This window comes from Triticum dicoccoides, chromosome 1B (genome assembly GCF_002162155.2).
Source record: "Triticum dicoccoides isolate Atlit2015 ecotype Zavitan chromosome 1B, WEW_v2.0, whole genome shotgun sequence".
Classification (NCBI taxonomy): Eukaryota; Viridiplantae; Streptophyta; class Magnoliopsida; order Poales; family Poaceae; genus Triticum; species Triticum dicoccoides.
Window position 1 is genome coordinate 623969656 of NC_041381.1, and position 26056 is coordinate 623995711.

A 26056-nucleotide genomic window follows, 5' to 3' on the forward strand; every position below is an offset into this window, starting at 1 on the left:
ATCATTTTGGTCAGCTCCTCTCAGTCGGCTGCTACTGCGCTTGTTCGCTCACTTGGTGCTGATTTTGCGGTCAAGGACCTTGGGAAGCTTCATTACTTTCTTGGTGTGGAGGTTACTTCTCGTGATGCTGGCCTTGTTATGACGCAGAAGAAGTACTCTCTGGATTTGTTGCAGCGAGCTGGGATGCTTAAGTGCAAACCGACGACTACACCCATGTCTACCACTGATAAGCTCAATGCTGTTGATGGTGTGCTTCTTTCTTCTTCTGATGCGACAGAGTACAGGAGTATTGTTGGTGGGCTCCAGTACTTGACGATCACGCGACCAGACATTTTCTATGCTGTTAACCGAGTCTGCCAGTATCTGCAGTCACCCCGTGACACTCATTGGTCTGCTGTTAAGCGGATTTTGCGCTATATTCGTTTCATGGTGGCTCATGGTTTGCATATTCGGCCGTCTGACTCTGGTTGTCTTTCAGCATATTCTGATGCAGACTGGGCTGGCAATCCGTATGACAGGCGATCCACGGGGGGTTATGCTGTCTTCTTTGGCTCTAACCTGATTGCCTGGAGTGCTCGGAAACAGGCTACTGTCTCGCGTAGCAGTACTGAGGCTGAGTATAAGGCTGTGGCCAATGCCACATTAGAGATCATCTGGGTACAGTCCTTGCTTCAGGAGTTAAGTATACCCCAATCACAGCCTCCTGTTCTTTGGTGTGATAACATCGGTGCTACATACCTTTCTGCAAATCCGGTATTCCATGCCCGAACGAAACACATTGAAGTTGACTATCACTTTGTGCGTGAACGTGTCTCTCAGAAGCAACTACAGATCAAGTTTATTTCTTCCAAGGATCAACTTGCTGACATCTTCACCAAGCCATTGCCTTTGCCACAGTTTGAGACTTGCAGGCGCAATCTTACCCTTCTAGATTCATTAGAAAGTGGCTAAGATTGAGGGAGGGTGTTAGACTGTATTTACATGTGTATATTGTAACGTTGTATACCACCTCATTATATATATATGTGATAGGCCACCCCTAGAGGGTTGTGCCGGTTCCTCCCAAAGCCTATTGTCTTACAGCTACTACACCCTCTACTACGACAACGACAACGTGCTGCGCCTCCTCTACGACGGCCCGGAGATCGCCAGCATCTACTGGCCGGACCCGGACCTCGGCGTGTTCGGGAGCGGCCGGACCAACTACAACAGCTCACGGGTCGGCGTGCTCGACGACGCCGGGGTGTTCCTCTCCAGCGACAACCTGCGAGTCGAGGCCACCGACCTGGGCGTCACCGGCGCCAAGAGACGGCTGACCGTCGAGCAGGACGGGAACCTAAGGATGTACAGCCTGGACGCGGCCGGAGGATGGACGGTCACGTGGGCGGCGCTGAAGCAGCCGTGCTCCGTCCACGGGCTGTGCGGCAAGAACGCCATCTGCGAGTACCAGCCGTCCCTCCGGTGCTCCTGCGCGCCGGGGTACGAGAGGGTGGACCGCCGGGACTGGAGAAAGGGCTACGAGCCGACCTTCACCACCAACTGCAGCGAAGCCATGGCGCCGGAGCGGTTCAAGTTCGTCAAGGTGGCGTACACCGACTTCTACGGCTACGACCTCTGGTTCAACCAGTCCGTCACGTTCCAATACTGCAAGAGCATCTGCTTGAACACGTGCTCCTGCGTCGCCTTCTCCTACCGGACGGATGGCCAGGGCAGGTGCTACCCGAAAGGCGTCCTGTTTAACGGCTACACCTCGCCGGCGTTTCCCGGAAGCATATACCTCAAGGTGCCTAGCGATCTCAACGCCTCGGCACCGACGCCGTCCGGGGGCCTCGACTGCAATCATAATGGTTCCGGTGCCGCCATCGTCCGGCCATACGCGTACACGTACGGGGTGCCAGGCAGCCACACGAACTGGTCCTACGTTTTCGCCTTCGCCGCAGCACTCGGATTTCTCGAGCTTCTCCTTTTCTTCGTCGCCATGGCATGGTGGTTCCTGTCAGGGCATGAGAGCATCCCATTCCCCAGCTCTCTGGAGGCATCAGGCTATAGGCTGATCTTGGGGACCCAGTTCAGGAGGTTCACGTATCGGGAGCTCAAGAGTGCAACCGGGAACTTCAACGAGGAGCTTGGCCGGGGCAGCTCCGGCGTTGTGTACCGTGGCGTGCTCGACAAGAGCACCGTCGTGGCGGTGAAGAAGCTGGCAAACGTGGTGCAGGGCGAGGAGGAGTTCTGGGCGGAGATGACGGTGTTTGGGAGGATCAACCATATCAACCTCGTGAGGATTTGGGGGTTCTGCTCTGAGGGGAAACACAAGTTGTTGGTGTACGAGTACGTGGAGAACGGGTCTCTCGACAAGCACCTGTTCGGCGACGATATTGGTAAGGCGCTGGCATGGAGTGAGCGTTTCAAGATCGCTTTGGGTGCGGCCAGGGGCCTAGCCTACCTCCACCACGAGTGCCTCGAGTGGGTCATCCACTGCGACGTCAAGCCGGAGAACATCCTGCTCACGCATGACCTCGACCCAAAGATCTCTGATTTCGGGCTGGCCAAGCTTTCCGGGAGGAAGGCCATCGGCGACGGCGTACAACTCTCCCACATGAGGGGGACGACGGGGTACATGGCACCCGAGTGGGCGCAGAGTCTGCCCGTGGACGCCAAGGTCGACGTCTATAGCTATGGCATCGTGCTTCTAGAGATCCTGATCGGGAGTAGGATATCTGACCAAACGACCAACGGGAATCATTTGGAGATGTGCCAAATCGCGCATGCACTAAAGACGGTGGTGGCGACCGGAGATATCGTGTCATTGCTAGATAGCAAGCTGGACGGGCAATTCAACCCTCGGCAGGCCATGGAAATGGTGAAGATCTCCTTGGCGTGCATGCAGGAACGGAGCAACCGGCCAACCATGGATGACATCTCCAAAGCTCTTACAGCCTGTGATGACGAGGACGAGCACCCTGCCTACTTGCGGTGACTTCGATTCGTCCTATATTCCCCTGGATCTACTTCTTGTAGCTTACATCTTGTTCTTGCTATATTGGTGTACCGGTATAAATAGTTATAAAGTATTAATGCATATAGCTAACTATTTATATGAGCTGGCTTTTAGATTGATTGTAGTAGATGGCATGTCTACTCAACACAACCAAGGTGCTCTACTATTAGGCATGCTTTGATAAAAACAATAGAGATGTTTTAGCCTATTCTTTGTTCTTGCTAGTACATCTATGCATACCTAATTGTTTATAGCAAGATTAAATGCTTTGTTGTATTATAATTCTAACTGCCCCGTTATTATAAAACTATTAAAATATGTTTGTCACATCTAAAGAGACTTGCTTGACTTGGAGTCCGCGATAGTAGGTTTGCTTGACTCGGGGTTTCGAGTCTCCGCCCGTTGCTTTCACTTAACTTGTACCAACCGGTGACGACCCCTCCTCCATCTCACTAATATTTCATTCTTCGTACTGTGGAATTAAATCATCGCGTGGCCCCGACCATACGAACATGTGGAGGAAAATTAATACGACTACAATGGAGAGCTGCTTCACTCCGGTCCAAGTCCTCTTCTTGCTTTCATGGGTGACGCTTCTTAACTATGTACAGTAATAAGAACTTAATGTAGTACACCAAACGAAACTGAATTAAGCGCGCGTACGATCCAGCTTGATTCCATAGTCCAGTACGTGTAGGTCTCCTCCAAATCGAGATGTATGCGCCAAATTTTTGTTTCCGATTTTTTCACACTTTGAAATATTTTTTCGGTGGCAAGAGTGCGCGCTCCCATGTGCCAAAGCGAATTTCTGTACATGTCCTCCTCTTATACCTGCAGCGTGTACATGTTGCTTGGGCCCCGTGTACGGTGATGCTATTTTGGGATTGTCATGTAGAGTTGGAGGACAGAGAAACAATAAAAATGTTAGAGTGTGTTTGGTTGAGGTCACCAAGTAGAATGTTCTAAGGGCTTATTTCAGTGTTTGGTCCATCGGACAAAAAGGAGCGGAGCGGGAACGGCATATTCGCCCTTTATGCCAAACCGAGTGATTCCTCCAAATCGAGCAGGCCATGTGAAACAGCTCGCTCGTGTGTCTCGCTCAGCTCCCCGCTTATCTCCTTGTCTCATCTCTCCCTCACATCCACCGGGAGGCGGCGTCGGAAGGAGGCGAACGGCGGCAAGCAGCAACAGGCGGCAGCGGATCGATTCAAAGTCGTGCTCCAGCCTGGCCGCCAGCAGGCATCAAGAGGCACCAAAAGGAGGTGAACGACGGCAAGCAGCAACAGGCGGCAGTGGACCGATTCGAAGTCATGCTCCAGCCTGGCCGCCAACAGGCAACAAGAGGTTCAATGACTCATGGTCACTACTTGGGGAAAGAGTCTGGGAACATTTCTGCTATCCGTTATCGGGTCACCAAAGGGACTCATCAGCTGGCGTCGGTCTAGAATCTCTCTCATTGAGCTTCTCGTTTGCGCCTGCTTTCTTCTTGATTTATTGCAGCAGCTAGTCTCCCTTTTCCAAATTCGATTACAAGTGAAGTGTTACCGAAAGACCACATGGCGGCGGCCCCAGCCATGCCCACACTCCACCAGTCATGGACCCTCGAGGCTTTCCACCAGGGTGCGCATCATCCGGCCAGATCAGACGACATGAAGATCTCTAGAGAGGCACCGGCGGCACGCCAGCGCGAAACGAACGGCGCAGAGGCCCTCCTTACCCACGAAGGCGGCTAGACGGGCACACCTGACTCGAGAGGCCTGCCATGCCACACTGAAGCCCGGAGCCAGGTGTCCCACATGGGCCCGGCTGGCGCGAGCGGCGCACCCCGTTTCGGGTCGACAGATGCTGACAGGCGAACCCAACCTCCCATCGTGCGCATGATAGCATGCGAGAGGGCGCACGCGGGCACGACCAAAGAGACCACATGACAATGGCCCTAGCTGTGCCCACGGTCCACCCATCATGGACCCCAAGGCCATCCGCGCTGGTGTGCGCCGACTGGACAGAACAGACGGTGGGAGAGCTCGAGGGAGGCGCACGGGGCCAGTGCGAAACAGATGGCATGTAGACCATCCTTGCCTGCGGATGCTCCCATGGGAGGACAAAATGATAGTTTTGGCCCTTTTGGGTAACTTTAGCATAAAATAAACCTCATTGTGAATTTTAGCATGATCTGGCCTCTTTTTTGCAACGTCAAGCTACCCACCGTTGCTACAACACTAAGAAACGACACAACACATGATGTTTCACCTTGGAAAACGCCATAACCAATGGCGTTTCACCTTGGAAAAGGTCGACTAAGTTGTTTTTTTTTTGAAACGAGGCAAAAGACTTGCCATTTCATTGATTAAGAAGAAGAGAATTGCCCCGTTAATTGACGGAAAACCGGGCTAAAACCGATACAACTCAACCCATATGACATGGGCACCACCGGCCAACCTGGCCACCGACAAGAAACTCGGGGCTACAAAGAAGAAAGACATCCGCCGAGGAGTCGCAAGCGTCATCGTCATCACCGGTTGCCTCGAACGGGCGACTCCGACTTCACCGTAGAGCTCCACCATCGAAGTCAACGCACAAACTGTTGGAAATATGCCCTAGAGGCAATAATAAAAGTATTATTATATTTCATTGTTCATGATAATTGTCTTTTATTCATGCTATAACTGTATTATCCGGAAATCGTAATACACGTGTGAATACTTAGACCACACTATGTCCCTGGTAAGCCTCTAGTTGACCAGCCCATTGTGATCAACAGATAGTCATGGTTTCCTGACTATGGACATTGGATGTCGTTGATAACGGGATCACATCATTAGGAGAATGATGTGATGGACAAGACCCAATCCTAAGCATAGCATAAAAGATCGTGTAGTTCGTTTTGCTAGAGCTTTGCAAGTGTCAAGTATCTCTTCCTTCGACCATGAGATCGTGTAACTCCCGGATACCGTAAGAGTGCCTTGGGTGTATCAAACGTCACAACGTAACTGGGTGACTATAAAGGTGCACTACAGGTATCTCCGAAAGTAGCTGTTGGGTTGACACGGATCGAGACTGGGATTTGTCACTCCGTATGACGGAGAGGTATCTCTGGGCCCACTCGGTAATGCATCATCATATTGAGCTCAATGTGACCAAGGTGTTGGACACGGGATCATGCATTACGGTACGAGTAAAGTGACTTGCCGGTAACGAGACTGAACAAGGTATTGGGATACCGACGATCGAGTCTCGGGCAAGTAACGTACCGATTGACAAAGGGAATTGCATACAGGGTTTGATCGAATCCTCGACATCGTGGTTCATCCGATGACAACATCGAGGAGCATGTGGGAGCCATCATGGGTATCCAGATCCCGCTGATGGTTATTGACTGAGAGCGTCTCGGTCATGTCTGCATGTCTCCGAACCCATAGGGTCTACACACTTAAGGTTCGGTGACGCTAGGGTTATGAAGATATGGATATGCAGAAACCCGAATGTTGTTCGGAGTCCCGGATGAGATCCCGGACGTCACGAGGAGTTCCGGAATGGTCCGGAGGTAAAGAATTATATATAGGAAGTGCTATTTCGGGCATCAGGACAAGTTTCGGGGTTATCGGTATTGTACCGGGACCACCGGAAGGGTCCCGGGGGTCCACCGGGTGGGGCCACCTGTCCTGGGGGGCCACATGGGCTGTAGGGGGTGCGCCTTGGCCATCATGGGCCAAGGGCACCAGCCCCTATAGGCCCATGCGCCTAGGGTTTCCCCCTAGGAGGAGTCCTAGTGGTGGAAGGCACCCCTAGGTGCCTTGGGGGGGAGGGAAACCTCCCCTAGGCCGCCGCCCCTCCTAGTAGATCTCATCTACTAGGGCCGGCGCCCCCCCTTGGCACCCCTATATATAGTGGGGGAGAGGAGGGACTTCATACACCAGCCCCTGGCGCCTCCACCTCCCCCCGTTACGTCTCTCCCTCGTAGTCTCGGCGAAGCCCTGCTGCTGTGACGCCCTGCATCCACCACCACACCGTCGTGCTGCTGGATCTTCATCAACCTCTCCTTCCCCCTTGCTGGATCAAGAAGGAGGAGACGTCTCCCGTCCCGTACGTGTGTTGAACGCGGAGGTGCCGTGCGTTCGGCGCTGGTCATCGGTGATTTGGATCACGTCGAGTACGACTACATCATCACCTTGCAAGCTTCCGCACATGATCTACAAGTGGTATGTAGATGCAAACTCTCTCCCTAGACTCGTTGCTTAGATGAACTCATAGATGGATCTTGGTGAAACCGTAGGAAAAATTTTAATTTTTCTGCAACGTTCCCCAACAGTGGTATCAGAGCTAGGTCTATGCGTAGTTCTCTTTGCACGAGTAGAACACAACTTTGTTGTGGGCGTGGATTTTGTCATCTTACTTGCCTCTACTAGTCTTTTCTTGCTCAACGGTATTGTGGGATGAAGCGGCCCGGACCAACCTTACACGTACACTTACGTGAGACCGGTTCCACCGACTGACATGCACAAGTTGCATAAGGTGGCTGGCGGGTGTCTGTCTCTCCCACCTTAGTTGGAGCGGAATCGATGAACAGGGCCCTTATGAAGGGTAAATAGAAGTTGACAAAATCACGTTGTGGTGATTCGTAGGTAAGAAAACGTTCTTGCTAGAACCCAATTGCAGCCACGTAAAAGATGCAACAACAATTAGAGGACGTCTAACTTGTTTTTGCAGCGATTGATCATGTGATGTGATATGGCTAGAAGTTGTGATGAATGATGAATTGTGATGTATGAGATCATGTTCTTTGTAATAGGATTCACGACTTGCATGTCGATGAGTATGACAACCGGCAGGAGCCATAGGAGTTGTCATTATTTTTTGTATGACCTGCGTGTCATTGAATAACGTCATGTAAACTACTTTACTTTATTGCTAAACGTTAGTCATAGAAGTAGAAGTAGTCGTTGGCGTGACAACTTCATGAAGACACGATGATGGAGATCATGATGATGGAGATCATGATGATGGAGATCATGGTGTCAAGCCGGTGACAAGATGATCATGGAGCCCCGAAGATGAAGATCAATGGAGCTATATGATATTGGCCATATCATGTCACAACTATATAATTGCATGTGATGTTTATTATGTATTATGCATCTTGTTTACTTAGGACGACGGTAGTAAATAAGATGATCCCTTATAAAATTTCAAGAAGTGTTCTCCCCTAACTGTGCACCGTTGATACAGTTCGTCGTTTCTAAGCACCACGTGATGATCGGGTGTGATGGATTCTTACATTCACATACAACGGGTGTAAGACAGTTTTACACAGCGAAAACACTTAGGGTTAACTTGACGAGCCTAGCATGTGCAGACATGGCCTCGGAACACGGAGACCGAAAGGTCGAACACGAGTCGTATGGAAGATACGATCAACATGAAAATGTTCACCGACGATGACTAGTCCGTCTCACGTGATGATCGGACACGGGCTAGTCGACTCGGATCGTGTATCACTTAGATGACTAAAGGGATGTCTAATCTAAGTGGGAGTTCATAATTTGATTAGAACTTTATTATCATGAACTTAGTCTAAAACCTTTGCAAATATGTCTTGTAGATCAATGGCCAACGCTAATGTCAACATGAACTTCAACGCGTTCCTAGAGAAAACCAAGCTGAAAGATGATGGCAGCAACTATACGGACTGGGTCCGGAACCTGAGGATCATCCTCATAGCTGCCAGGAAACAATATGTCCTAGAAGGACCGCTAGGTGACGCTCCCGTCCCAGAGAACCAAGACATTATGAATGCTTGGCAAACTCGCGCTGATGATTACTCCCTCGTTCAGTGCGGCATGCTTTACAGCTTAGAACCGGGGCTCCAAAAGCGTTTTGAGCATCACGGAGCATATGAGATGTTCGAAGAGCTGGAACTAGTTTTCCAAGCTCATGCCCGGGTCGAGAGATATGATGTCTCCGACAAGTTCTACAGTTGTAAGATGGAGGAAAACAGTTCTGTCAGTGAGCACATCCTGAAGATGTCTGGGTTGCACAACCGTATGACCCAGCTGAACATTAACCTCCCAGATGAGGCGGTCATTGACAGAATCCTCCAGTCGCTCCCACCAAGCTACAAGAGCTTTGTGATGAACTACAACATGCAGGGAATGGAAAAGACCATTCCTGAAGTGTTCTCGATGCTGAAGTCAGCAGAGGCTGAAATCAAGAAAGAACATCAAGTGTTGATGGTCAATAAGACCACTAAGTTCAAGAAGGGCAAGGGTAAGAAGAACTTCAAGAAGGACGGCAAAGATGTTGCCGCGCCTGGTAAGCCAGTTACCGGGAAGAAGTCAAAGAATGGACCCAAGCCTGAGACTGAGTGCTTTTATTGCAAGGGGAAGGGTCACTGGAAGCGGAACTGCCCCAAATACTTAGCGGATAAGAAGGCCGGCAACACCAAAGGTATATTTGATATACATGTGATTGATGTGTACCTTACCAGTACTCGTAGTAACTCCTGGGTATTTGATACCGGTGCCGTTGCTCATATTTGTAACTCACAGCAGGAGCTGCGGAATAAACGGAGACTGGCGAAGGACGAGGTGACGATGCACGTCGGGAATGGTTCCAGAGTCGATGTGATCGCCGTCGGCATGCTGCCTCTACATTTACCTACGGGATTAGTTTTGAACCTTAATAATTGTTATTTAGTGCCAAGTTTGAGCATGAACATTGTATCTGGATCTCATTTAATACGAGATGGCTACTCATTTAAGTCTGAGAATAATGGTTGTTCGATTTATATGAGAGATATGTTTTATGGTCATGCTCCGATGGTCAATGGTTTATTCATAATGAATCTCGAGCGTAATATTACACATGTTCATAGTGTAGATGCCAAAAGATTTAAAATTGATGACGATAGTCCCACATACTTGTGGCACTGCCGCCTTGGTCACATTGGTGTCAAGCGCATGAAGAAGCTCCATGCCGATGGACTTTTAGAGTCTCTTGATTATGAATCGTTTGACACGTGCGAACCATGCCTCTTGGGCAAAATGACCAAGACTCCGTTCTCCGGAACAATGGAGCGAGCAACCAACTTGTTGGAAATCATACATACCGATGTGTGCGGTCCAATGAGCGTTGAGGCTCGCGGAGGATATCGTTATGTTCTCACTCTCACAGATGACTTGAGTAGATATGGGTATGTCTACTTAATGAAACACAAGTCTGAGACCTTTGAAAAGTTCAAGGAATTTCAGAATGAGGTGGAGAATCAACGTGACCGAAAGATAAAATTCTTACGATCAGATCGTGGAGGAGAATACTTAAGTCACGAATTTGGTACACACTTAAAGAAATGTGGAATCGTTTCACAGCTCACGCCGCCTGGAACACCTCAGCGAAACGGTGTGTCCGAACATCGTAATCGCACTCTATTGGATATGGTGCGGTCTATGATGTCTCTTACCGATTTACCGCTATCATTTTGGGGATACGCTCTAGAGACAGCTACATTCACTTTAAATAGGGCACCGTCTAAATCCGTTGAGACGACACCGTATGAATTATGGTTTGAAAAGAAACCTAAGCTGTCGTTTCTAAAAGTTTGGGGATGCGAAGCTTATGTCAAGAAACTTCAACCTGAAAAGCTCGAACCCAAGTCGGAAAAATGCGTATTAATAGGATACCCTAAGGAAACTGTGGGGTATACCTTCTACTTAAGATCTGAAGGCAAGATCTTTGTTGCCAAGAACGGATGCTTTCTGGAAAAAGAGTTTCTCTCGAAAGAAGTAAGTGGGAGGAAAGTAGAACTCGATGAAGTACTACCTCTTGAGCGGGATAGTGACGCAGCACAGGAAACCATTCCTGTGATGCCCACACCAACTGAAGAGGAAAACCATGATGATGATCAAGGTACTTCGGATCAAGTTACTGCTGAACTTCGTAGGTCCACAAGGACACGTTCCGCACCAGAGTGGTACGGCAACCCTGTCCTGGAAATCATGTTGTTAGACAACAATGAACCTTCGAACTATGAAGAAGCAATGGCGGGCCCGGATTCCAACAAATGGCTTGAAGCCATGAAATCCGAGATAGAATCCATGTATGAAAACAAAGTATGGACTTTGACAGACTTGCCCGATGATCGGCGAGCGATAGAAAACAAATGGATCTTTAAGAAGAAGACGGACGCGGATGGTAATGTTACCATCTATAAAGCTCGACTTGTCGCTAAAGGTTATCGACAAGTTCAAGGGATTGACTACGACGAGACATTCTCTCCCGTAGCGAAGCTAAAGTCCGTCCGAATCATGTTAGCAATTGCCGCATACTATGATTATGAGATATGGCAGATGGACGTCAAAACAGCATTCCTTAACGGGCATCTTAAGGAAGAACTGTATATGATGCAGCCGGAAGGTTTTGTCGATCCTCGGAACGCTAACAAAGTATGCAAGCTCCAGCGATCCATTTATGGACTGGTGCAAGCATCTCGGAGTTGGAACATTCGCTTTGATGAGATGATCAAAGCGTTTGGGTTTATGCAGACTTATGGAGAAGCCTGCGTTTACAAGAAAGTGAGTGGGAGCTCTGTAGCATTTCTCATATTATATGTAGATGACATACTCCTGATGGGAAATAATATAGAATTTCTGGACAGCATTAAGGCCTACTTGAATAAGTGTTTTTCAATGAAGGACCTTGGAGAAGCTGCTTATATATTAGGCATCAAGATCTATAGAGATAGATCGAGACGCCTCATAGGTCTTTCACAAAGCACATACCTTGATAAGATTTTGAAGAGATTCAGAATGGATCAGTCCAAGAAGGGGTTCTTGCCTATGTTACAAGGTATGAGACTGAGCTCAGCTCAGTCACCGACCACGGCAAAAGATAAAGAAGAGATGAGTGTCATCCCCTATGCTTCAGCCATAGGATCTATTATGTATGCCATGCTGTGTACCAGACCCGATGTAAACCTTGCCGTAAGTTTGGTAGCAAGATACCAAAGTAATCCCGGCAAGGAACACTGGACGGCGGTCAAGAATATCCTGAAGTACCTGAAAAGGACAAAGGACATGTTTCTCGTTTATGGAGGAGACGAAGAGCTCGTCGTAAAGGGTTACGTCGACGCTAGCTTCGACTCAGATCTGGATGACTCTAAGTCACAAACCGGATACGTGTATATGTTGAATGGTGGAGCAGTAAGCTGGTGCAGCTGCAAGCAGAGCGTCGTGGCGGGATCTACGTGTGAAGCGGAGTACATGGCAGCCTCGGAGGCAGCACATGAAGCGATTTGGGTGAAGGAGTTCATCACCGACCTAGGAGTCATACCCAATGCGTCGGGGCCGATCAAACTCTTCTGTGACAACACTGGAGCTATTGCCCTCGCAAAGGAGCCCAGGTTTCACAAGAAGACCAGGCACATCAAGCGTCGTTTCAACTCCATCCGTGAAAATATTCAAGATGGAGACATAGAGATTTGCAAAGTGCACACGGATCTGAATGTCGCAGATCCGCTGACTAAACCTCTCTCGCGTGCAAAACATGATCAACACCAGAACTCTATGGGTGTTCGATTCATCACAATGTAACTAGATTGGTGACTCTAGTGCAAGTGGGAGACTGTTGGAAATATGCCCTAGAGGCAATAATAAAAGTATTATTATATTTCATTGTTCATGATAATTGTCTTTTATTCATGCTATAATTGTATTATCCGGAAATCGTAATACACGTGTGAATACTTAGACCACACTATGTCCCTGGTAAGCCTCTAGTTGACCAGCTCGTTGTGATCAACAGATAGTCATGGTTTCCTGACTATGGACATTGGATGTCGTTGATAACGGGATCACATCATTAGGAGAATGATGTGATGGACAAGACCCAATCCTAAGCATAGCATAAAAGATCGTGTAGTTCGTTTTGCTAGAGCTTTGCAAGTGTCAAGTATCTCTTCCTTCGACCATGAGATCGTGTAACTCCCGGATACCGTAAGAGTACCTTGGGTGTATCAAACGTCACAACGTAACTGGGTGACTATAAAGGTGCATTACAGGTATCTCCGAAAGTAGCTGTTGGGTTGACACGGATCGAGACTGGGATTTGTCACTCCGTATGACGGAGAGGTATCTCTGGGCCCACTCGGTAATGCATCATCATAATGAGCTCAATGTGACCAAGGTGTTGGACACGGGATCATGCATTACGGTACGAGTAAAGTGACTTGCCGGTAACGAGACTGAACAAGGTATTGGATACCGACGATCGAGTCTCGGGCAAGTAACGTACCGATTGACAAAGGGAATTGCATACAGGGTTTGATCGAATCCTCGACATAGTGGTTCATCCGATGACAACATCGAGGAGCATGTGGGAGCCATCATGGGTATCCAGATCCCGCTGATGGTTATTGACTGAGAGCGTCTCGGTCATGTCTGCATGTCTCCCGAACCCGTAGGGTCTACACACTTAAGGTTCGGTGACGCTAGGGTTATGAAGATATGGATATGCAGAAACCCGAATGTTGTTCGGAGTCCCGAATGAGATCCCGGACGTCACGAGGAGTTCCGGAATGGTCCGGAGGTAAAGAATTATATATAGGAAGTGCTATTTCGGGCATCGGGACAAGTTTCGGGGTTATCGGTATTGTACCGGGACCACCGGAAGGGTCCCGGGGGTCCACCGGGTGGGGCCACCTGTCCCGGGGGGCCACATGGGCTGTAGGGGGTGCGCCTTGGCCATCATGGGCCAAGGGCACCAGCCCCTATAGGCCCATGCGCCTAGGGTTTCCCCCTAGGAGGAGTCCTAGTGGTGGAAGGCACCCCTAGGTGCCTTGGGGGGGAGGGAAACCTCCCCTAGGCCGCCGCCCCCCCTAGTAGATCTCATCTACTAGGGCCGGCGCCCCCCATTGGCACCCCTATATATAGTGGGGGAGAGGAGGGACTTCATACACCAGCCCCTGGCGCCTCCACCTCCCCCCGTTACGTCTCTCCCTCGTAGTCTCGGCGAAGCCCTGCTGCTGTGACGCCCTGCATCCACCACCACGCCGTCGTGCTGCTGGATCTTCATCAACCTCTCCTTCCCCCTTGCTGGATCAAGAAGGAGGAGACGTCTCCCGTCCCGTACGTGTGTTGAACGCGGAGGTGCCGTGCGTTCGGCGCTGGTCATCGGTGATTTGGATCACGTCGAGTACGACTACATCATCACCTTGCAAGCTTCCGCACGCGATCTACAAGTGGTATGTAGATGCAAACTCTCTCCCTAGACTCGTTGCTTAGATGAACTCATAGATGGATCTTGGTGAAACCGTAGGAAAAATTTTAATTTTCTGCAACGTTCCCCAACACAAACAGCCGCCGAAGCCACGACGGCACATGCCAACAGATGGCCACACGCGCAAGCAACCGTCAGCTCCGACTTTGACGACGAGCTTCGAAAGGGAAATATGCAGGACTTGCGCCGAGCGTGCCCTCCATAACGGAAGGGCACCTCAGACACGCCGGGAAGAACCGACTACCGAAGTCCATGCTGCGACCCGAGCTCCTCTCAACGCCATCATCGTTGCCAAAACAGAAACCAACGCCCCGCCTCAGCAAGCCACGCAGCGAAGATGCCGCCATCCACCGGTCTCCAGTCGTAGCCGGCTCCGAGACGATGCCCCCAAGGAGGAGAAAGACGCGAAGACGCCCCCATTGCCCGATCCAGCTGATCTGAGGTTTCCCTCCGGAGCCAATGCCGTGGAGAGAAGGAGCACAGCTCCAAGATGACGCTTTCAAGAAAGGTAACGACACCCGCGGGCGCCGCCGTCGCCGGCTCCAATGAAGATCGAAACAAGGATTTCTCCCAGAGTTGTGCCACCATCAATCGCCACCGACCGCCGCCCACGCTCCACCATCCCAGCCGAGGTCGACCTCACTCTGACCGCGGGATCCCATGATCCACCGCGCCCAGATACGCACCACCCCCTGGCCGTAGCCGCCAACCACCACCGCAGCACCGTCGCGGCCACCACCACCGCAGCAACCACCTGCATCGCAAGGAGCAGCAACCAGAACGGAGCACCGAGGCGCCAGATCCAGATCGAACCGCTCGAGCGAAGCATCTGAGCAGGAGCCGGCACTCCACACGCAGCACACCTCGCGCTACAGGGACGTCAAGCCCGCCACGCCCAGCAGTCGCTGCGCCCGCCGCGCGCCGGCCGCCACCGCGCACGCCGCCGGTCCGTGCCCCACGCGCGCATCCGAAGTCGCCGCGCACACGCACGCCGCCTGCGCACGCCGTCCACGCCCAGGCCGCGCCAGGAGCTCGGACCGAAGCCGCCGCCCCAGCACCCCTCCCTCCGCCCGCAGCCTACGCGGAGCTCCGCGCGCCGGCCGCCATCCGCCGCCCGCCGCCGCGAGCTCCCCCTCGCGAGCGCCCAGGAAACGACGGGGAGAAGAGGCCCCGCCGCCGCCGGATCCGCGCGGGCTTCGCCCGGCGGAGCCCACCGGCGACGGCGAGGGGAGTGTGTGGAAGGAGGGCGCGCGGTGGACGGGGCTGAGCCGCCGCTCGTGTCGCCCCAGGGAGGGAGTGACACGAGGGCTGGATGTTGTGTATGCACATTCCTTTCTGTCGACTAAGTTATCATTTATATGTGGAGAAGAAACACCAGAAGGTTGGTCGTTAATCAAAAGGGTAAGATGGTGCCAAAATTTTGAAAGAAGTCAAATCGTGTTAAAGTTTTCCCAACAGGTCAAAACAGAGATTTTGTTTCCCAGAAGGTGGGTACTTTAACATCCTTTATAAGAGTACATAATATCGTACCGAAATACTTTGATACATACCAAATCCAAACTGTATCTTAATTTTATACTATATTTACGTTAGCATTAATACCATATAAATCAAACCATGTACTCCCTCTGTCCGTAAATACTTGTCGGAGAAATGTATAAAAATGGATGTATCTAGAACTAAAATACGTCTAGGTATATCCATTCGTCCGACAAATATTTTCGGGCAAGGGAGTAATAAACTGAGTAGACCGAATAAATTGTCCAGTTAGTCGTTCTGGAGCCTAGTTGTCCAGAAGTGTTGATCAAGACAATAGGCTTCCGGTATAAAGTGTCATTGAGCCCTTAAAATCCTCAGGCATTTTCATTAAGTCTGTTAGAGATTCTGTGGTTGGGTCATAAAGTTGTAGGATGCACCGAACATCATATAGATCTTCCTCTTCTATCTCGAACACGTTCAACAATAGAGGCCCTCCTCGCTATGGAGGCGGCCAGACATGCACACCCGACTCGAGAGGCCGGGCATGCCATGCTAAATCTGAGGCCGACGGATGCTGACAGGTGGCCCGGGCCTCCCATCGTGCGCGTGGCAGCATGTGAGAGGGCGCACATGGGCACGACCGAAAAGATCACATGACGATGGCCCTAGCCGCGCGCGCGGTCCACCTATGATGGACCTTGAGGCCATCTGCCCGGGTGTGCGCCAGCTAGACCGAATGGACGACAAGAGAGCCCGAGGGAGGCGCACGGCGCGCCAACACGTAGGCCGTCCTCACCCGCGGATGCTCCCATGAGAGGATGAAATCATAATTTTGGCCCTTTTGGGTAACTTTAGCACAAAATAAACCTAGCTGAAAATTTTAGCACAACCTGACTTCTATATTGCAACATCAAGCTGCCCGATGCTGCCACAGCACTAAGAAACGCCACAAACCCATGATGTTTCATCTTGGTAAACACCACAACCCATGGTATTTCACCTTGGAAAACGTTGATAAATTCATAATTTATATGTGCAGAAGAAAGGCCAGAAGGTTGGTCGTTTATCAAAAAGGTAAGATCATGCTAAAATTCTGAAAATACTCAAATCATGTTAAAGTTTCCCCAAAGGGTCAAAACAGGGATTTTGTTCCGACATACTTCATAGGAGTATATTATACCTAAAATAATACCTAAAATATATCAAATAATTTGATACATACCAAATTCAAACCATATCTTAATTTTACACCGTTTTAACCAAAATATTAATACCATATAAACCGAACCATCTAAACTGAATAGAATGCACAGGGTTACTCCTCGCGTGCCCCGATCGAATATGAATCGTCAATCTGTCGTTCTCGAGCCTAGTTGTCCAAAAGTACTGATCAAGACTATAGGCTTCCGGTAAAAAGTGTCATTGAGCCCCTAAAATCCTCAGGCATCTTCATTAAGTCTATTAGAGATCCTGTGGTTGGGTCATAAAGTTGTAGGCTGCACCGAACATCATATAGATCTTCCTCTTCTATCTCAAACGCGTTCAACATAAGCATCCTTCCGTCAACGAAGATCTCCAGTACTTTAAAAAAGCACCAATTTTTAGTCATCTGTATCGTGCACTCTCTTTTCCATATGCTCTTCTCAGCATCAACCAGAAGCCATATGTTAGTGTATCGGTCTCGGTCACCTAGATAGCAAGGTGACCATACGGTCTGAATAACGCTCAAAGTATTTTTGAGCTCTGCTAGTGTCATCTCCCAATTTTCATCCTCCCTCGGGCACCCGGTTGGCGGCCCGTCGATCATCGCCTTCCACTCCTCGCTTTCGAGGTCCAAAGAGGCTATGTGGTTCCAGCCAGGATTCGCCGGACGTGTACCATGGGCATGAGGGCCACCATCCATGAAGTGGAGGACGCCGTTGACGGTGGCCGTGCAATTGGAGCACCAACATGTAAGGATAGGGGGCTCCGGTCTCTGCCTCCACGTCGTGGGTTCTGCTGTGGCCGTGGCCGCGGCCTCTATTGTGGCAACCTGGCAGATCTGGCCATCGCCAAGCGCTGTGACGGCGTTTCGGAGACGGACGACCTTGTACGCACCGGACGGAGTGGCACGGCCGAAGCTGGAGTGGCAAAACTCGTCGTGCATGAAATCGTACGGGATTCCATTACAGTCAGCTTTGGGGTATTCTATGGATGCCTCTCCACCGACGGTGACCACCCGCCCGGTCGCCGGATCGATCACCCTAGCGCCATGCACGCCTTGGTCGACAAAGACAAGGTCGAGGCCTGTGTGCATCAGCTTTGCACTCTTGACGTCTTTCACCACTCTGAGGACGTTGCCGTCGGCCGTGTCAATCACCCGCAGCTCGAGAGATGCCCGGGGAAAGCGTCGATGCCCGGGGAAAGCGTGGCGGTCTGGACGGGTCGAATTCCTCGAGTGGGCCCAGTTTTCCGAACACACCGACGACGAGGGGGGTGTCGGCGGCGGCGGCACGGGATCGCTGTGCGGCGGCGAAGGCTGGGTCGGAGAGGAGGGCGCGCCAGCCCTTGGACACGCACCGGAACCGGCGCAGGGTCTTCACCGGGAGCCTGGTTAGCACCTCCAAGATGATGTCCACCGGCAGCGAGATCGAGATGACGACGGCATCGGGAATGTCTTCTTCTGGGTTCACCTCGGCCGTTGTTTCCTCGTTGCAGGTGCGGCCGGAAGGAGAGAAACACGAACTCGGCAGCTCAAGAGCCCAAGGATTGCCCATGTCGATTGCGCTGTTGTTTATTTCTTCTCTTTTTCTGCTTTTCGTTTTGTCTCAAATTGTCCACAATATTACAAATCCCACGCGGGCACATGTATATGTACTCATTCGGTTACCTAAACCGACTTGGACACGTACCAAACACTAGCCTACACGTACTTGGGTTTTTTTCACTCCAAAAGCTACACGGAGACCACGTACGTATCTATCTTCTACTCCTTCCGTTCCGAATTACTTGCCGCACGTATAGATGTATCTAGATGTATTTTAGTTCTAGATATATCTATTTCAGCGACGAGTAATTTGGGACGGAGGGAGTAGTTACTAAGCTCCCTTGAAATCCTCGCCTCTGGTGGCTCGAAGCTGAGGGGAGTGTTGTTGGCCCATTTGTCAATGTGTGTCTATTGCTTAAGTGTGTATGTTATTGTATCTCTCAACTGCAAAGTATACGTATATTATTCTTCTATTTCTTTTTACTTCATATATATACATTGTCTTAAGTCAAACTGAGTGTAAGTTTGACCAAGTTTCCAGAAAAATATTAGCATGCACAATACAAAATCAATATCATTAGATCTATCGCGCATTTTTTTCTTCTAAATATAGTCTTTACAAAGTTTGACTTCAGAGAAATCTAATACGTGAAATAAAAAGAAACAAATGCAGTATATAAGAACGTCACTGTGATTCTCATTTTCCAGCTAGCTACCCACAACATCACATGCCTGACTTTTAAATGTGCATGTTTGACTTTTTAAATATTTTTTGTCATTTACAAAAAATAATCAGTAAGAGCATCTACAGCCGAACGCCTCAAACCATCTTTCATATGCCCGCGGACGCGCCCGGTCAGTGACCGGACAGGAGAGAAAAGGAAAAAAGTTACCCAACCAGACCCCTCATATCTTCCCTATATGTCCAGGCTGTCCACGAACCGTCGTATCCATCTCAAATATGGGGAGGATATGAGGGCTCGTGGACACGCCCGGGTGCGCCCTGTCAATCCGCCATGTACGACGCGGCCCCGTCCCAGACTACATTTTTTATTTCTTTATTTATTCTTTTCTTTCTCTCTCTCCATCTCCATCAATCATGTGCAAGTGACAAGACATATGAGAAAAAAAAAGAGAATTGTGGATGCACTGATGAACAAAAATAGGGGCTCAAAATGGACCCGATCACTAATCGAGCGCGTCCGCATGTGTTTGAGGGGTCAAATTAGAGGTATGTGGCTGAAGATGCTCTAAACATGACCAAATGCTCCCTAGAGCCGAATTAAAACTCTCACAATTTCATAATGTAGTGCATTTTTTAAAAAGTCAAACCACACGAACTTTGACCAATTTTCTAAGAAAAACATTTACATCTATAATACCAAGCATATATCATTAGATTCATTATAAGAAGTATTTTCATGTTTAGATATTTAGAATTGCATTCATAAATAGTTTTCTCTATAAATTTGGTTAAAGTTTGCAAACTTTGACTTTAATTTAATAATCTATATATGCACTATATTATGGATCAGAAGAAGTATTTGAATAGATACCTTGATGGCTCTGTCTTTTATAATGAACTAGATGACCCGGTTGCGCCAATGGCGCAAGAAGCGAATTAGAAAGAATGTTAGTAGTGAGTAAGTAGGAGATGTAACTGGAAATATAATGCAATGTGGATTGTATTACATCATGTATTAACCACAAATCATGAAATCAATACCAGAGAACCAAACAATGTCATCACCTCTGTACTAACCACCAACATTTTAGCATAAGGAGTATCACAATTACAATTAAAGAAGCATTGTCCTCACTGCTGTCCCTGAGCCCTTCACAAGGAGAGTTCCAAGCCTCGCAACTTCTTCCTCCAGCTCTGCACATGACCCTCGGTTACGAACCTCGTCCCTCAGCTATGATTATTTCAAGAATAAATCAACATGCTATTTCTCTCACATGTAACATGTTTAGAATTTAGTCAGACTCACTAATCTTTCAGCTACAAAGGCAGAAAGAAAAATGGCATGATCAATAAGTAAAAAAAACTGGAACAATAATGCTTGTAACAATAATGGCTATATTTTTATCATCAAATTTCAACAATAGATATCTCTCCTATATCCCTCAAAGAGCAAAAATAACGAAATGAACTTTGATGTACACAAACACATTCAAATAAGCAAATCAGAGCAAGGCAATATGCATCATACCTTCAGGATGCCAAGCGGTCGATTAGTAGTGCTAAAATGAACCGATCAGCATACCTCCCACCTAATTTTATTGGCCCTATTTCTTCTTTCTCAAATCTGCACTCGTTCAACCAGTAATCCAATTAGTTATACATGCACACAATAATCAATAGTTTCCCTTCCCCCTATTTCTAATTTGGAAAAATCACTATAATTTGCCCCCTATTTGTAGTTTACACTGAAATCTGAAACCAGTGTGTGCAAGTATGTTTAAACACCCAGCCAAAAATCTGAGAAAAGCAAAATAAGAATTTGAATGCCCAATGAAAATTAAGCTTGCTCTCTCTCCCTATTCTCAGCCATACATGCACCAGACAACACATATATAGAAAGAGAGAGACGATCAGATAATTTTATAGGTCCTCCTTGACTTGGCCGCTTCGAGCTGTGCTAGAATCCATGGGATGGCAGAACACCTTTTTTAGTACAAGCACACTGCAAGCCACCATCCACCCTTGCTTATTAATGAAATAAAATAAAATATTCCAAGAACATGGATCAGTTATAAAAAGTACCGATATCATGTATCCCTTGGCCTGAGCTTGCTAGTGGGTGCATCCACGGCGCCGGGAGCGTTGTTCAGGCCAACGAATTTGTGCCGTAGGCACGGCGCTGGACTGAACACAACACCTTACAACGGAGAAAGAGGCGACAATAATCAATATAGCAGCAGAAGTAGTCGCCCAGCCAACAGAGCAGCAGATAAAAAGGCAAGGCAATGCAAGTACAACAAGACCTGTAGAATAGAATGAATTAGAAACCTACATGACAGGCCGTGTTTAGAGAGCTGTAAAGAGCAAGCAAAAACATTGTTAGGCAAAGCAGCAGATAACAAGCCAACCAAAGGAGAGAAATCAACCTACTGCCCAGCCGGACGATCAACCTAGAAGCACACCATAGTTGGAATCAGAGGCTTACAAAGGAATAAGAAGCAGCAGACGACCATGTATGAAAGCAGTAAGCACATGGTCTACTGGATTTTGCAACCCATAGATTATTTATTTGCTAGTTAACTTCCCTTTATTATAAGTGGGCAACAAGCATTACTCTTTGCATATATAAACAGTAAGCAGGTGATCTGTTGGATTCTATAACACATATATTACACCTTTCCTTTATCAGTAAGCAGCTACCATTGGTTTGGGCATACATAAACAATAAGCAGCTACCATTGGTTTGGGCATACATAAACAATAAGCAAGAAATTATTTTCATCCAGTATATAATACAAAAATAAATATTCTCTGGAAGGATATATTCATAGATATATCAAATAGACATAGTATACGCTCCAACGATAATGGTATACCTGTAGAAGAAACATAGCCTCAAGAAACGGTGCTCCAAATGAATGTTGTCATATTTGTCCATAGTAAATAATCCATTACAGCAGAAATCAGAAGCCAACATCAGTGTGGTTCGCAATAAGAGGAGGCCATTCTGTTCGTGCCTAGCAGTAGCACAACAGCGACTCGAGGACAATCTACTTTACATGGCAAAAGATCCAAGTAAGAAGAAAATCTAATGTCATATCTTACTATATGGATACACTTGAGTTGTTATAAATACTTAGGATTTCAGAATGGCAAATTTAAGCAAGAAAATGAGCTGTTATATTTACTTAGGAATTCAGATTATTACATTTCCTATAGAGGCCCTATAACCTGGATAAACGTAGCTGCACATAAGATCAAGTAAAAAAAAACTTTAGTAAATTCATGAAAGGCAGATGTGAAGATAAAAGGCATGACAGAACTGTCCAGATTTTGTATCAGACAGTCATATATACAGGACCAAGATGACTGCACCCAAAGTTTGATATTTCAATCAGCTTAATTATTTGGCACAGATCTTTGACACAGCACTGCCTTGAACTGTGTTCTGCGCCGCAGAAAACACAAACTAAAATTGATGAAGTTGAGACACATAAGGGTACATATATTGCATTAGTAAATAAATAACAATAGAATGTACTTTTATGTAGAATTAAAAGTGTGGAGAGAAAATAAATAAACCCGAGGGAAAACTATCTATTAGTCCTCATAAATCAAAACACAACATGTTCAGGCTTTCTCAGTCAACAGTCTACTCAAATGTAATTAATATATAGCAGATCAATGACAAAAACACATGCCAAAACATGCCGGCCAAAATAAAGAGGTAGAAAGCCTATTTTAGATCCATGACTGGTTACAAACTTGCATCAACCTACTACATTAAATATATAATGGCAGTTCTGGATGTTGCTTAACATGGAGCATAGTTTGATGGTGCAGTGCAACCTCATAAACTCTGCATACAACAACCTGTAAAGAAATGTGAACCAAAATAAAGTGTCATTGCTTCAAATGATATAACATACCAGAATGCCATTTCTTCATATCCCATCTCTCGAACAGAGGCATGCCAGTAAGAGGTTGCCAGTGCGTACATCAAGCCATCGGCAAAAAGAACCGGAGAGACCAACCTGCAAAAATAATTGCAATTCTTTTACAACAACAAATCTTGTGCAAGCAAATGACGTGAAGGGAACAAAAGATAAGCAATCAACGTGGTCAATGAGCAAAGGTGCTCCAGGGCAGAAGGAACTACACACAAACTCGTGGAGAAGCAACCTGAAATTGGTAAAACAAAGTGGCAGCTAGAAACTAACCTGAACTAATAAGAACATGCCATGGTCAGCCATCACCCAAGCATGAGAAACAAATACGGGGCATTTTTTAGTGATGCAGGGTCACGGCCTTGTTGGCGAGGTCTGCAACTCCTTCTCCGGTCCTCTCTGCTCTCCTCTGCCTCATCTCCTAACTACTTCTACTAATTGTTGATTGGGCTCGGTTGCTGTCAAAATCAAGACAATTGCATTCAAGCACAACGCAGTACCTTATTCAAGAAAGAACAACACGCCTTAAATACAGTAGGTGTATCCCATGGTCACACCTAAAAACTTAGGAAAAGTATGTAGTCCATGCCCCAAGTATAAATACTCTGTTCTCACCTTAAACTATCACAAAAGAGACAAATAAAAACACAACTGCTAATATAAATGCAGACCAGTGCACAACATATTAGGTGAAGATTTCCAAGCAACCAGATCAGTTTATTTTTTGCAGGTAAGCAACCAGATCAGTTTAGTTGCATACAGCATGCATGTTCATCCAACTACTTCCATAAACAGTTGAATTACGCTTTCATAAACTCATTCCCACCAATCCATCCATTATGAGTAAACAGCAACCACTACCCAATTGCTTATCAAGAATAACCCAAAGCAACAAACTGAACATAATTCTATCACCACACCGTTTTGAAATCTTTTTCTTTTTTAAGCTAATCAAGCCTGCTCCTTTTCTTTTTTGGTTAAAGCTAGGTTGGTGAGCTTGGAGAAGAAAAGCAATTAATAAATTTACCCAAAATAAATTATCTTCTTATCTGCTTTAATGGAACATAGTAAGAATGTGTCGTTGCTGTCTGTGTTAACAAGCAAGGTAAGCAAGAAAAGCAATATATAAATTTTATTGTTGCGCCATCGGCCCAAGAAGCCAATTAGAAGAGATAATTATAATCTGTTAGTAGTCAACAAGCAAGGTAAGCAAGATTTCAGTAACCAGCATTAAAGAGCCAAATAACACAGTACAACTGCCAACCAATGATTTTGATGTAAGAGAGATTTCCTACCTCTTAGGCTAGGTTTGGTCAGACTGCACGTTCTTCTCATCTCCGGTAACCACAGCATCAGCATTCTCACCATCCAGCTTAGTTTCCTATTTTTCGTGTGGGGATCATCAGTGGAAGAAATTTGTAACAGGGAAAAACAGTAGTTGAATTTAACAGAAGCACTAACATCTTCCTTGGATATAGGTCAATAGCATCTTCAGCTGAAGTACTTTCTCTACTATCGACAGAAGCCGACACAGGAACCTTGGCTTTGGAAGGTTAAGTGAACAGCTTGCAATGGTGGTTCGTAGGGCAGGGTGATTTGCTGCATTAAAATGCAAAAGCACATAAGGCGTAAGCAATCTAAAAGGAAATGTTCAAGAAGTAGGTAGTTCAAAGGTAGATAATGCATCACACACTTTCCATTGGCTTTTTTTTAAGTGGGACTCACTCACCAAAGTTAAATTAATGGAAAATTAGATATGGGCTACTGTTTAAAGAAAACCCAGAGAAAACCACCATATACCGGGTTCTTATTAATGCTATTGTTTGCTATCAATATATCTATTAAAACTCTCCTACCTGATGAGAGGAAAATGACACTACAGGATGGGGTCTGATGGCATAAAGAAACCATCATGATTGCACAGATAGCAGCCCCTGATTAATGTGAATATGAGAGAGAAATGGTAGCAGAGTGGGCTGGAAGTACAAAGAAAACTAACCTTAGGTAAGTTGCTCACTAATGATGCAGAATCTAGAGGTACACACTGATGATGCAGAACCTGGAGGACACCTGGTCATATACACTCCGTCAGTATCTACCTCCTCCATAGGTGAAGACCTGATTTTACTCTGAATCAAAGAGCAGCCCCTTGAAGATAGGAAAATGTAGGCAATTAATTGTCAGATTAGGAATTACCTCACCTTTGCTCTGTTGCTAGTCAACCAAATTGACTCTGGTGTGCTGCCGCAAATGTGGTGCTATGGCCAACGAAAAAGCTACAGAGAAGGAAGAAGAAACCAGTGAAGAAGGGATCTAAGTTTTCTGCTGAGTATAGGAAAATCTATGGAGATTCATTGTTATAATCAAAATAAAATCAACAACACACGAATAGGAAAGAAGAGGATGGAAGAAGAACAAACCTCAATGACATGAACGGAGCAGAGGAAGCAAACTCGTTGCCTCGGACCTGAGGGCGAAGTGAGGGATGGAAAGAGGAAAGAGGGAAGAGGACGAATCAGAGAGGGAACGAAAGGGACGGCGTCCTCCCCTGCCTCATACCCTCCCCAGATCGGGGCCCGAAGCAGCCGCTCCCGCCTCCGCCTTCTCGCCCCTAGCCGGCGCGGCGTGAGGGGCGGCGACCCGGAAAGCCCGTCAGTCGAGAGCCTGGCCGGTGCCGGCGGATCAAGCTCTTCTGGCAGTACAGCACGGGCGCGCCACGCAGCCGGCCAGCAAGCTCTGCCGCCCGCGCGCACACGCCGACGTCCACGTCGATGGCGAAGAAGAGGAAGGCGGCGAACCAACCGTGGGGGTCGACGATGGCGGGGGGAGAGGGAAAGAGAGGGAGGGGGTGAGGACGAGGGGGGAGCCGCCGGGGACCGGGGTGCTGAGGTGGGGAGGCGGCTAGGGTTAAGGAGGTGCACGCGCGTGGTGTG

At 47.8% G+C, this 26056-nt stretch overlaps 1 long non-coding RNA gene and 1 pseudogene across 1 annotated transcript; one reads left to right on the forward strand and one right to left on the reverse strand.

Moving 5' to 3' along the window:
• Positions 1 to 2977, forward strand: part of LOC119350728 — a 9203-nt pseudogene extending 6226 nt beyond the window's left edge.
• A 17210-nt stretch (positions 2978 to 20187) lies between these two features.
• LOC119349190 lies at positions 20188 to 25725 on the reverse strand. Its single transcript, XR_005169289.1, has 10 exons — positions 25544 to 25725; positions 25325 to 25399; positions 25123 to 25241; positions 24585 to 24722; positions 24419 to 24504; positions 23397 to 23581; positions 23106 to 23210; positions 22053 to 23035; positions 21259 to 21530; positions 20188 to 21178 (listed from the first exon to the last, which is right to left on the reverse strand). It is a non-coding gene; the product is annotated as an uncharacterized LOC119349190 (long non-coding RNA).
• Between the last annotated feature and the right edge of the window lie 331 nt (positions 25726 to 26056).